Genomic DNA, 14,047 nt, shown 5'->3' on the forward strand with positions numbered 1-14,047 from the left:
ATAATGAGGAGGTGTCCTATTACATAATTGAGGAGGCATTGTCTTTTATATGCATTCTGGTTCATTTTTCACACTAAATTAATCTTAATAAACATCTGCTTTGAGTAAAGAGAGTTTTGTGATATTTCAACCATGACCTCTCTGGAAGTCCAAATGATTTTGCTTTATGTTTCAGACTGGAGTATTCTTTTGAAACATTTCCTTTTACTATATGATAATCAGTGTGTTAACATGAGCTGATTAATCCCATCAGTCAACACTGATACCATGGCTCTTGTGCCCTTTCCCTAATAAACTCCTGGTTACAAAATCACTGGCTTCTTAAATGAATTCAGGCCAATCCTGCAGATTATGGAGGTCAAATTTGATGATCACAGTGGTCCATTCTGTCATATAATCTATGAATATGTAACTCAGACTGGAAGAGCTACAAATAACTGTACAATAGCAGTAAATGAAGAAATAAAACTAGCTGCTTTTAAGAGAGATATTGATATATTCATGAAAAGGCTTATATAAACTGGTTGTCTGCAATAGCTGGAGCAAGGATTTGGTGGCTCTGCAGCACTTCCAGATCTATTTTACTGTGTTTCAATTGCTCATCAGCTTGCTCTCGTTTTTAATATTTGTTTTATAACAGTTTTTGATACAGTTACTAGGATAACAAATTAAAGATGGATTTTAGCTTTTTAAAGAAAGGCTCTCTTTCATTTCAGATGACAGAATGAATTGAAGCCTATGAATAATGCTTGTGTTGACCTGCCAGAATATGTCTTCACAGCAATGAATTCTCAAATACCCAGGCTGAGCTTATTCATTTTGAAGTCAATGGGAGGGAGGGCAATAGAGCCCAGTGCTGAATCAGGCTGCATTTTCACATAACAGTGATCATATAGTGGGATTTTTTAAAAAATAAGAAAATACTTTGCAAAAGCCACATTTGGTTTTCTGTACATGACTTTTGCTATAGAGCTGCTCGAAATTCTACTGCCATACAGCATGTGTTGAGTAACAATGTTCAAAATGTGTTGCAGAGTTCCAGAGCTCCAGTTCTTTCCTTTCCTAGTAGTTTGTTAGATTGGACCAAGTTGCAGCTCAGGGAAGAGCTGAACTGAATGAATATGGGGTATGGAGACATTTCCAAGAAAAGTAGGAAGTGGGTTTGGTAATTTATTCAGTAACACACTAAGAATCTGGTCCAATTAAAATAATGGGTAAAGTTTACACTGGCTGAGAGGGAATAAAATACAAAGCAAACTATTTCAAAAGCAAGCTTCTTACTTCAGAGATACATCTCAGATGAGACAAAAGAAGTCTCCCTTTTTGTCATTGCCAGTTTCATGGCAATTTTTAACAGGATTGAGACTGGGAAAAGGATTGTACCATCATGTCTTGGCTAAATTTCATCTCCAGTAACTGTTTAACTACCTTAATTTCCTCTTGTGGTTTCCATTATTTATAGTGGTGCTAGATTTTACTACCCCTGCTGCATTTTCCTCAAGATGTACTTGCCTTCCACTCACAGGTGACTGGCTTCTGGTGTGGTTTGCTGCCTCATGGAAAGATTTATGGAATTTTGTAGGTATCTGTGAAACACTTGGATCTAGTTGCTTGGAAAAGAGCCTGGAGATGCTAGTTTAAAATAATAATCACTGGAAATATCAATATGCAAACCAAAATATTAAAGCAAGAACATAGTTTTTCAGTTTTCCTCTCACTCTAACAAGCAGTTAAAGTAGCTATTTTATTAAAGGTCAGTATTTATGGTGCTGTTTCCATTTCCTTGGCTGCTCATTGGCAAGGCCCCAGCAGGTTGCTCACAGGGCAGGAGAAGCAGCCTGGATGCAGTTTCATCCTCTCCCAGGGCAAGGCAGGTTCGGGCTGGTGCTGACAGACCCGTCCTGCCTGTGGCCAGCCCTGGCAGCCTGTGCCCCTGTGCTGTCATTACCACTTGTGTGGCTGCCCAGCCAAGCAGATCACCCTGCATTTTCTGTGGGTTTATGTTTCCATCAGATTGGCTCGCTCACCAGCACGAGTGCCAGTGTGTTTAATGCAGCGGGAGTGCACAACCAGAGGCTCCCTTCCCCAGCAGTGACCCCATGCAAGGGTGATGTGAACTGAGATGGAAACCATACCTGTGGGATTTAAAGATTTACCTGATTATGGCTGCCCTTGTTTCCAGGTACCTAATTTAAGATATTTTTAGAACATGTGAACTAAAAATCCTCTGATAGCCAAATACCTTTAAGGTTCTCAAATTTAGCTCTCATGAACACACACATACACAAAAAATTCTGAAAATCTTGGCTACAATTCTTTTTCTTAGGGCTTTGTCTCTCGGGAAATCGCTCAGACATGGATTATTTGGTTGTTAGCAAATAATTGGTAACAGTTACCAACATGGAGCTAAGCATCAAAACCCTCTTTATGACTGTGAGATTCTGTAATATAAATATGAGAACAAATACCACTAAATTAATATTCTAAGGTTAGTATCAAATGTGTGGATTCCAAAGATGCATTAGAAGTCCCATTTGTTGTTTTTTTGTTTTTTTTTTTTTTAAATTAGAAACTCGTCTAAAAGTTAGAAAAGTTTTAAATGAAAAGTTAGAAAAGAAAATTTAGAAAGATACCTTGCAGTGTATCATGTCATGTGAATTTTAACATCTCTGCCTATAATCCAGACTTTGAATCGAGATTACTTGAGTGGGTATCAAGCATCATGCATCATCAAACCCATTTATTCAATTCATTGTCTCCTTTCCTTTCCAATTCCTAATTACTTGCAACATACATGCTTAAACTTGCAACTGTAATTCATTTGTCAACACATTTCCATTAACTAATCACAAGTTATCAGCTTCAATTCTATAGGTCTGACTACAGGTAAGTTTTCCCTTCGTCCAACACACTTTAGAGCTCAAATGGGGATTTTGAATGTGATTGCAAGTGATAAGAAATGTAATCATAGCAATATTTTTTGCTTGAAGGGGTATTTTTAGACTTCCATGTTGTGAATGCATTTGTGTAGAGCTAAATTACTATGAAACCATATATGGTGTACTTATAGTCCAATGCATATGCCTATGGGGTTATACAGATTTTTAAAAACATATTTTGCAACTTAATTGCTTAACAATTAACTTGATTCATATGAACTATAAATATATAAGTTAAGATCATTTTAAAGGAATATTTAGTGTAGGAGAAATGTAACTGTGAATTAGAATTTTCCTTGGAGAAGAATATTACTTTAGTGTGGGCAGGGTGGTCTTTCCCAGCTGATTCACCAGGTAAGAAGGAACATGAGGTTCCTCCAAAGCTAAAAATCAGTTCCCAAAAGTTCTGATGTAGCATTATTAGAGAAGTCTGTTTTTCTGGGGTGCTTTGTGATCAGAGGTGAAGGGGCTGTAGGTCTGCAAGGAACAAGCCCACAGCTTTAATGCTTGGAAAACTCTTGTATTATTCAGAGCTGCCACTGAGGGAGCTGAGCAGAGCTGAGCTTGTTTGACTGCCACAAGAGTGAGAGCAGGGGGCTGGCAGACAGTCATGAGTGTTTCCAGCTTTGTGAATTCAGGAACCTTAGATAACCTGTGTGATCACGGGCAACTTATGAGTTCTGATGCCTCTAAAGCCCTCTTATTAATTCAGTGAAGTATTTTCTTTCTCATACTCTCTAGCAGAAGAAATTAGCTACCTACTTCTGGTGCATTCAGTTTCAAATAGTGTTAGGTTGGGCTAATGGCTGATATTAGTTATAGCAGAGAGATTGAAGGCATAGGTTTTCATGTCAGCATGCAGCAAGTATTACTAGACATTACTATTACTGCAGAATGCTGTCTTGAAACAAAACTTCAAATCAGGAAACTCCAAAGCCTTTCCACAGGCACATCTGTTATATTCATACACAAACTACACAAAATAAGAGGCTATTATTTTCTGTACTTTCAGATCCAAAAGATTGCACTTTTCTCACTGATGTGAAGAAAGGAAGCCAGGCAGATATAAAGCTGTTGAAAATATGAAAATATGATTGGTTTTATCCAAAGAGGCCTAATTCTGTAGTTTTTGAAATGGCAGCAATAATCTTGCTCTTAGTTTCAAAGAGTAGTTGGGACTTTTATTAAAATTTCTGTTTCTCATTTGCTTTATTGCATTACTTCCTTATTTGCATGACAGGTTTTACAAACGAAGTAGTTGACTACAAAACATTAAAACTTGATAGCTTCTAATTGAAACAGTGTAAATCCTGAACCCACTTGTTGAGCTTTTTCACCACCTTTCACCAAGAAAGTGACCACAGATTTGCTCCCAAAATAATTTTAGATTGTCACATCCAAATTGTTAAGCATGCTAACCCATTCATACATATGATTTCACATATATTTAGTTTATACTTAGAAGTCAAATTGGTGTAACCCTGCAGTTTCCCAGTATTTGTGAGTTGATTTTGAAGCAATGCTCATGTTCAGCTCTCGTCAAAATTTAGCTAAATTAGTAAAGGATTGTCAAATCAAAGCAACCCTTTAACATTGAGACAGTCATATTTAGCAGAAACATGGTGATAGGCTATTTCTTCACACTAAATTAATGACAGCTTAATTATTTTTAAAAGAAAATGTTTTTTGTTTTTTTTTTAGTGATAACATAACTGTATCCAGATTAAGGGATTATAGCAATTTAATTTGCCTTTTTGTTTGTTTATTTGTTTGTTGCTGGCTTTTTACAAATTATTGATTTGGTCAAATTGTTGGGTACAAAAATTGAGTATAGATCAGGCCTCAGATCATGCTCTTATTAGCAAACCAAACACTGGTTTTGTTTTTGTTGCTGACGTTGTTTGTTTTCATTGCTGTCTGAATGAGCCTTTTATGGTCTCTGGCTCTGCCTGGCTGACTGCACCCGATTGTATTTAATTACATTTACTCAGTAGTTTTAGCCGGGATTCCCGGCCATTACCTATCAAGTCCAATCGCTATTATTTAAATCCAATGACTCAGAATCAGAGAATTTATCTTTTACACAGTTATTGCCTAAACAGCCAGCATAAACATGCAGAGATCTGGAGGACTCGTTCTGACTGTGCTGATTAAAGGCAAAGAGCAAGATGGATGGAGTCAGTTGTGATCAGCAGGCTGCAGCGTCCTGCTGAGCTCCAGTCTCTGCCATTGTGCGCGGCTCTGGGTACCAGACTCGCCATGGTCCTCTCAGGTCTAAAAGGAAAGCTGGCTTTGTTTGCCTGTAAGCATCTGCAAACTGTTCTGACACATGATCTACCCTCTCAGCAAGGCCACTCATTAGGCTGATTATCACTTCAAAGTTTGTATTATCATCCATCTCTAAAGGCAATTAGGAATGGGTGGCTTTGAGTATCAGACACTGGGTGACACTAAGTGACTCATCTTTATTGATTCTTTTGTGAGCAGAGACAGTGATTGAGATGATAGGATTGCAGCCTACCTGCCCCTTTGACTGGTAAATACTGAAGAAAAACGGTGTGTAATTAACTGACAGTTAATATAGGTTCTGTTTAGTGTTCAGAAAGCACAATAGTGGAAGCTGCCCAAAAGGAACAAAGTAATGAAACTCCTTTGACAAGTTAAACTCTAAAGCCAACTGTGTAATTATCTGACAGTTAAAGGGGGGAGGGGAGGGCCGGGCTCAGTATTTATGAGACCAAAGGAATTCCTGCGCCTGAACAATGGGGACACATACTGACAATAATCATAACAGCTACACAAAATATTTGTTTGTGCAAGCCTGCCTTTCAAGTGAATAATGATCGGTTTTGGGGTCAGAGGAAGCTTTGCCGTTTTGGAGCTTCAGATTCCCGGGGCTGGGGCTGGGGCTGGGATAGGGACTGGGTCTAGGGCTGGGGCTGGGGCTGGGGCTGGGGCTGGGGCTGGAGCTGGGACTGGGACTAGGGCTGGGACTGGGACTGGGACTGGGACTGGAGCTGGACTCAGTGCTGCCAGGCTGTGGGACATAAATCAGATTAACAAATCCACCACTGGGAAAGTCAGACTGGCACGAAAGGGCCACAGCCTGGGCTGCATGAAGAATTGTACTGGCAAAACTTGATCCTTCCTGGCTGGCATTCATGTGTAATGTTGTCCCACTAACAAACTCTTCACTTTTCCAGCATATCTATAAACATTCCTGTTTACATTTTGACACAAACCTTCTGTCAGAAGAAGGCTTCTGTCGATTACATCAATGCAATATCTGGTGTCACTCACTGATCCTCTGCTGCAACACGATAAACTATTCTCCCTGAATACATCTCCCACCATGCAGTGTTCACTGTAGGAGTCACCCACCTGGCATCATTTTGAAATCTTCTGTACAAGGATAACAGTAAACAAGGAAGAAAATGTCCAATTTATGTTCGAGTTTGACTCATATTATTTTGGAAAAGGATATATTCTGTCATTTTACTCCTGGAGGTGTTAAGGACAGAGCCACTGATTCTTAAAGTTCAAAAAGAAGGAGTTCAATTACTGAAAGGAGCCCTGTGGTAAGTATTGAAGTCCTAAAGAGACAATCAAGGTGTTGGAAATGTCAGAGTAGATCCTTTCAGAGTCTTTAGGGTGGCAATTTTTGGACTGAAGGCTATGTAATATTACTTGTGATTTCATCACACTGCGAGTATGGGGACTTCTGTTTTCACATTATATAAATTGTCAATGCAGAAGTAATGGCTTTATGGGTTTTTGTCAACTGAGAACCTCAAAGTATGTGTCAGACTAAAAAAGCCTGAGAATGTCTCCATGAGATGGGCAAAAAAAGGAAAAGTTACAGCCCTGCAAATTTTAAAAAGTATATGCATATACTTTTTATATAAAAACATATAAATGAAGATGGAGTAGCTTGTTGAAAGAACACTGCTACATGTTTTTCTTTCCTCTTGTCCTCTGTTAACTTCCCACTGACCTTTCCTTTCTACCGAGTAAGACTTTGGGGACACACAGCAATGATGGCTTGGGCTGCTCATTTGGGCTGTCTCTGATGTGAATGATTTCCTGACAGATAGAGCTGATCACATCTTGTTGGACATGCTCACAGCAGGGAAGAAAAATTATCTGTGGGGTTTGTGGGGCTCAGTGAAGGCCCAGGCAAGGCAAGAATTAGGATGACATAGGGAGCTGTGAGGATAGCATGGGAGGGAAGGTAACTCAGTGGAGGATTCAGTTGAATGGGGTGTTCAAATCTTCAAGCAGCATCAGTAACTTGTGGCAGTGGGAGACCAGCAAATCTTTGTGGACAGAGGCATGTACAGGTTATCTACTTTTTGTCATCATGATAAATAATGAACTGAATATGGTATGGCTGGAAAATCTCTACATGTGTCAGCAGAGGACGAGGCAAACACAAGGAAAGAATTGCAACTGTACATGGTTTTCTGAAAATGGTACATTTTTCTGAAAATGTACATGGTTTCTTTCTGAAACTGCTGAAAAAGGAGAATATTTTACTAAGTTTGGATACTCGTTTTGCCAAAGGAAAATACTGGCAAGGTAGAAGTACAGAAAACAGCTATAAAGATGTGAGAATGACTAAAAATCTTAATTATTTAGTTTATCTAAAAGAAGCTTAAGATGATTCAAAATCATCAAATTAGTTGAGATATTTTAATCTCAGACAAATACTTAACAAAAATCAACATCTGGAAATTGAAAGTGTAAAATCCAGAAAAAAAAAAAAAGAAATCATACATTTTGAAAAATGTACTGTTGAAAGATGTTACACGAGTGCAAGGTTGATGTGGCTTGGGTTTTGGTTTTAAATCAACAAGTCTGTCATAATTAAGAAATAGGCCAATAGGGAATGGAAGAAGGATGCTACCATAAAATTATCCAGTTTATAGGATGATGCAGGGGCATTGACTAGATAACTGTGTTTTCCCCTCAGCATTTATTTTTTATGAGAGAGTGAACTAAAGAGGAGCTGAGGGGAGAGTGAAAAGTGGAAAGATGCATATATAGCAGTTTGCAGATTCTGCTGAAGCAGGACAGATCTCTGGAATCCTGGCCCTGACTCTGTTGGCCTGCTGTGCCTTTGGCAAGTCATGATGTCTTGCAAGGATTTTAATTCCCCAGGCATCCTGTGATTATCTTATCTACTCAAAATGAAGTTGTAAGAGTGCTGCTTCTGAAAAAAACAGTTGAACTCTCACAAACAGGTTTTATTGCAACACAAAAAGAGAGCAAAACCAGAGAACTTTAACATGGTTAGTCTCACTTCCAAATCACATCCCAGACAAGTTTCTGAGTCTTCTTGGAAAAAAATTAGGATCAATTTGAAAGACTTGCATTGATACAACAATTAAAATTAATCTGCTGAGACATGCAGAGTATAACAAAAAGTAATAGCAGGCGTTGGAAGAATTGTCAGCAGGCAACAGTATGACAAAGGAACTATGATATCTTTAATTGTGTTGCATTATTTCATTCTTCATGAAATAAGATTTTTTCTTATTATAATACAGAGACATTTCAAACTCATATGATCTAAAGAATTTCCTTTGGACATGCTGTTATAGCTGCCCTTTTCCACAAGGTGCACAGAAAAGTCAGACAAGGAAGAGAAAGCTCCAAGCACGATGTTTGGTAATTCATTTTGACCTTCACTACTCATTTGTAAGTGCATTCTACTTTCTCTCTCACTTTTACCTTCTTTCCAATTTAATCTGATCCAAACAAATTATACAGGAACAGTCATTTTCATTTGTGTCTTGTTCATTGAGATACTTAGCAAACAATCAACTGACGAACAAGATAAGGACAGAAAAAGAAAGATAAGCTTTTGTTTAGATAGTGGGATCACAGATAAAGACCTAAGCAGGCCTGCATAAACTCAAGAAGCAGTGATATTATCTTTGAAGCTCTGGCACTGTGCTTGCATTTGCTTGCTATACATGCTCATGAAGGCTAATTTAAAAATAATTGGAAATGTACACAGTCCAAACTTTTTTCCCCTTCTGGTTGAGAGAAAGGTTTATTATTTGCTTTTGAGCTTTTGTGGTTTTAGTCTGGAGAAAGCAAAGCAAAATAACCAGCCCCCACCAAAACTGCAGAAGTCATCACCTGAACTGACAGGAGAAGGAGAACCAGAAAATAATAATAATATTTAAAAAACTTACAGTATGGAAGCTTTTCTTCTCATTAGGACTCAGTTTTATTTGTGGTGTAGAGCTGGTACCATGACTATAAATGTAGTAGCAGTTCTATGGAAAAAACCAACACCATAGGAGAAGAGCTTTGCTTTTGGGAAATATTTCAAAGCACTTAATGAACATTAGCAAAATAAACTTCATAACTTCACTGTGGAGTAGGTAGGAAAGATTAAACCCCTCTCACAGATGGGGAAACTGGGTTACAGAGAGCTCAGGTGAGTGGACTGAGGTGAAGCAGCAGCTCCTGCTGCTCAGGGTGGATAATGGAGCCCTGACCTGCTGTCACAGCCTCTGATCCTGTACACAGGACCTGGCCCTTCTGCAGCTGCCCATGTAAAGTACCAGTCTCTAGATGAAACCCATAGGAAACTGCAGTCTCTGAAGAAATTTGTTTGGCTCTTTTTACTAGCACTGTGGTCATTATTATTTTGGGAATGCGTAATCTCATTTAAAATACATTGAAAACCATAACTATTAATTTATTCTGAGAGAAACTATGTGTATACAGTTAGAATACCACCAAATATTTAACTTGATGAATGAAACAAATATATATGAATATGAGCTTCACTAGCAGGTTTTGCTAAGAAGACATATTTGAATGTTGTTCTAACATATATACAATATATATTTGCAAAAAACTGTTGCTGGAATATATCCTTTGCTATAAGTATGTCCTCAAATGATATTTAAATATGGATCTATGGATTTTTTTATTTTTTTTAATATGGGCAATTGAGCCTGAAGATTCTCCATGTCAGAGAAATAGGCTTTTTGTAAAGTTTTATTTGGAAAGCTTTGGTATATCTGAGGAGTTGTTTCCTTCCTTTAGTTTGTGTCATACAGAAGCTTTAAACCACCACTTCTACCATTATCACTGTACAATGAGAAAGCTGAATTTTCCTATAGACAATCTAGAGTGGATATACACGCCAAGAACTGCACTGATTGAAGCCTTTTGCTGACTGCAAACGAGCAGTCCCAGCCAAGGGACTGTCTGTGGACACAGGTATTCACGTGTTTTAAAGATCCATGAAAAGTGATGTTGTGCTTGTCTGCTCTTTTACCTCTTCAGAAGATCAAAGCAGAAGCAAATATAAAACTTTCCCAATGTTTTGTGCTGCAAAACTCAAGGATGGAAAGGTGAAATTTGGCTGCTGGAGAGTGGAAGGGTGTGATTGATCAATATAATACAAAAACAGAGAGGCAAGGAAAAGGAAAAGTTTAAGGTATTCTGAGGGGAATAAGGTGTGAATGTGGTGCAGTGGAATGAGAGAAGCTAACAAAAGGATTCCTTGTAAGGTAAAGACTATAACAGCCATGTTTTAAACAGGCAGGTGGTATCAGGTGGGGACAGGAAAGGAGGAGGAGAATCAACTGGGCATTAGAAAAGTCAGACATCAAAGGAGGAGGTGAAAAGAAATTTGAGCCATCAAAAAAAGTCACACTGAAAATATGAGAGGGAAAGCAGTAATATATTTTATTTGTAGTTTGGAAGTTTGGAACAAAGGATAGGGATGAGCTGAGGAAGAAATGAAATTTCAAAAGAAAGAAAAAATTCCTAAATCAGATCTAGATCTGGCTCCAGGTTTCGCATATCATCCGGAGTTTTGCTGAGCTTACAAAGCCATTAAAGACTGGATTCAGATGCAGTCACACTAAAGATACAAGGTTTTGGTTTGACACCATCTTAAAAGAAAACCCCACATAAAACAGCTTGGAGTTAGGTCTCTATAGAGGCCAAAATATAGAGTATTATGGTGATTGATATTTGTTTGGGAGTCAAATTTGTTCTGCATGAAAAAGCCAGGGAAAAGGTTCCTCTTCTCTGATTCACTGAACAGAAGGTAATTGAAAGATCTCTTTATGGCAGGATTTACAACCCCAGAGCCTCAGTCGTTTTGAGCTAAATAATAATGCATTTGCATCGTAAGTGTATCTAATTTGAATTTCGCTTCCTGCCTAAACACTTTGAAAAGATGCATGCCTTGAGGTGTCTGCCTGAATAAAATTCCTGTGGAACTAAGGCTAACAAATAAAGTATGTCGTGGTGTGTTAGAATCTGCTCTGCCCTGGAGAATAGCTCCCCTGATAAACTGTCTGATTTATAATGACAACTGCTCCCACTGTTGTATGCAAGTATACCTTACAGTAATGGGGAATTAAAGAGGCTTTCATGTGAAGCAAATATTTAGCTTTGAAGTCAGTGGGAGCTGAGACAGCCCAGCACCTCACAGGATTAGTCCCTTGGGAATTAACCTTTTCACCTTACTATAGAAGAAGAATGAAATTTTAAGACAGGATTTTAATGGTGTGAGCCTACAAAGTAATAGGAAGGATGAGAATTCATAACAGTGAATTACCTTCAACTGACACTGGGATAATTCTACAAGACTACATGACTTTCTCAGCACTTTATCCTTGCTAAGACCTACACAGAGTAAGTTTTCATGGAAAATGTAGCTGTGGTCCTTTGTAATAAGCTTGATCACATAATATAAGAAAGAGCATCAGGAGGGGACTTTATTAACTAGCTGCATTAACTAACACATCAGCACCACATCAATTGTCCAAAAGTAAGAGCAGTTTTTATGTTTTCCTGTGAGAAACTTTCCATCTGCTTTTTAGCTTCTGTTCAGTGTTTGAATTAGCAAAAGTACCATGGAAATCCAACTCATTCTTCAGTTTCTCGGTCGAAAGTGAACACATTTTTTTCCAGGTATTCTTTTGTTGATGATGATATTAAAAGTGACTTTTAAATTGGCTGTTGTGAAACAAACAGAATCTGCCATTGAGGGAAAAGACAAACTGCTTATAATTAGTTCTGGCAGCTGGAGGATGGCACTCCTGCTGTTTCTGCTGCTGGCACTGTCAAGTACATCATGTCACAATGCATGAATTATCTGAGGTCAGCTCTTCAACACACCCAAATTGCTACCAATTATTAATTAATTAGTATCATTATGGGACTGTCTTAAGGGCCTTATCAGCCCCCTTGAAACAAATAAAGTGACTAGGAAAGAAAAGGCAGTAGAAGTGATTAGTGGTGAGTAAAAAAGTATTTCTAAGGACATCACATGAGTCTAATCTTGCAAGGTACTTACTGATCTCCATCTGATCTCCAATGCTCTCCTCATCATGTCCAAATGCATTTGAATTACATGGGAATATAAATCACCTGTTACATGTTAATGTATTATTCATGACTAAAATTTTGCTATTTAAACATTACTGATCAACTGTGTTCTTTTATCTTGCTTTACCTGTTCTTCCTCTGAAAGCTCCACCTACCATATTTTAGGAGCTGCATCTCATAAGATGTGTAGTTATAATGCTAAATGGTACTGTAACTGGCATTTTGTCATCTGTCTTCTGAAATAACCTGGAGAACTTGAGACTGCAAAGCCTCCAATGCAATGCAAAAGTTTAATAACTTAGAATGGGGTTTAAAAGAAAAAAATGCAATGAGAGGGAAAGAAAGATGCAGTTTATTATCTGGTAATTACAGGTTAGGAATGGGTGAGACAGAAAGTTGCTAATTCTACCTTAGTGCCACTTAAGGAGTCAAATTCCCTATTTATGGAAAAAACTCAGCAGCAGCATATACTGCAGTCATTGTAACTGTGCACAAATAAATACATATCTAGAGCACATGCCTTCTACATCAGATTCAGCAGAGTAAAGGATGTGCAAACTTTGTCAGATTGTGATAGCTTAGGATCATGAAAGTTGTCCAGAAGTCTCCAGTCATTGTAAAGTGCTAATTATAATATTTCTAAAAATATGAGGTGATGATGACAAAAGATATAGTGAGTCAGGCAATACTGGACCATAGAACTGGAGAAACTCTGTAGCTATATGCTGACTGTATGCTCCCTCTCTGCAGAAAAGTCTGTATGATAAAATGTCCATCAATTGACACAGAAAGAAGATGAAAACATATTTAATTGATGGACATTAATAAGAAGTCAGCAGATAGTTCTTTAGCTCAAGTAAGAGTTAAATGTGTTTTTAGGAAATAAACAGCAGGAATTTTTCCTGAAAGTATGTTGTACTCTAAAGCACAGGAAACAGATATTTGTAACCTTTTCATTTTTCTAGAGTTCATCACTGTAATACCAGAGAACCAGTGTTTCAGATAAACTCAACACCCATCTAGACAGGAAAGTTTACCCACCAGATAAGTGAGACTTACATTTCAAATGTTCTTGGCACACAGCAGATCCCAGAGTAGAGTTTATGGGGAGGGATTTTCTTCTGTCAAGTGGTGCTGAATTCTTGATCAGCCAGTTATTTTGGCATGGAAAGAGTTCATGTCTTCCTAAAACACTTCCTAAGAGCCTCAATTCTACATATGGGAATAAGCTATTAAGAAATTAGAGCAATGCAGTAGGTACCTCTCATCTCTGTTTTTAGGTCTTGGTTTTGCATGTTTTGCCACAAAATTTCAATGACAACTCTGTGCTCTTCTGTTTTAAATACTTTCCATAACGTTTCTGGGAAATAAGTAAGGCAAAAGAGCTAATCTCAGACATAAGTGATTTAAACCATGAGTGTTCATTATTGTTTCAAAGCAGCTGTCTCAGCGAGGCTTTAAAAAATATATTGCCACTATTATATGTAATTGCTGTAATTGTATTTTGGGTCCATAATGAATGAGGAGGTTTATCAACACATACTCTTTCTTCAAATGCACCACAATCATGATGAATATAGTAATAGGAAAAGAATGCCAAAGAAGAAAGGAGAAGAGAGTTCTGGAGAGAATAATTAAAAAAGGAATTTTTCCAACTGAGAAAAGGCCATTTCCTGTGTGGATTCAAAAATCATGTCCTTAAAAATGTGGCTGTTCTAATGGAGGCAATAGTGAAA

Source organism: Oenanthe melanoleuca, chromosome 4, assembly GCF_029582105.1.
Source record: "Oenanthe melanoleuca isolate GR-GAL-2019-014 chromosome 4, OMel1.0, whole genome shotgun sequence".
Taxonomy (NCBI): Eukaryota; Metazoa; Chordata; class Aves; order Passeriformes; family Muscicapidae; genus Oenanthe; species Oenanthe melanoleuca.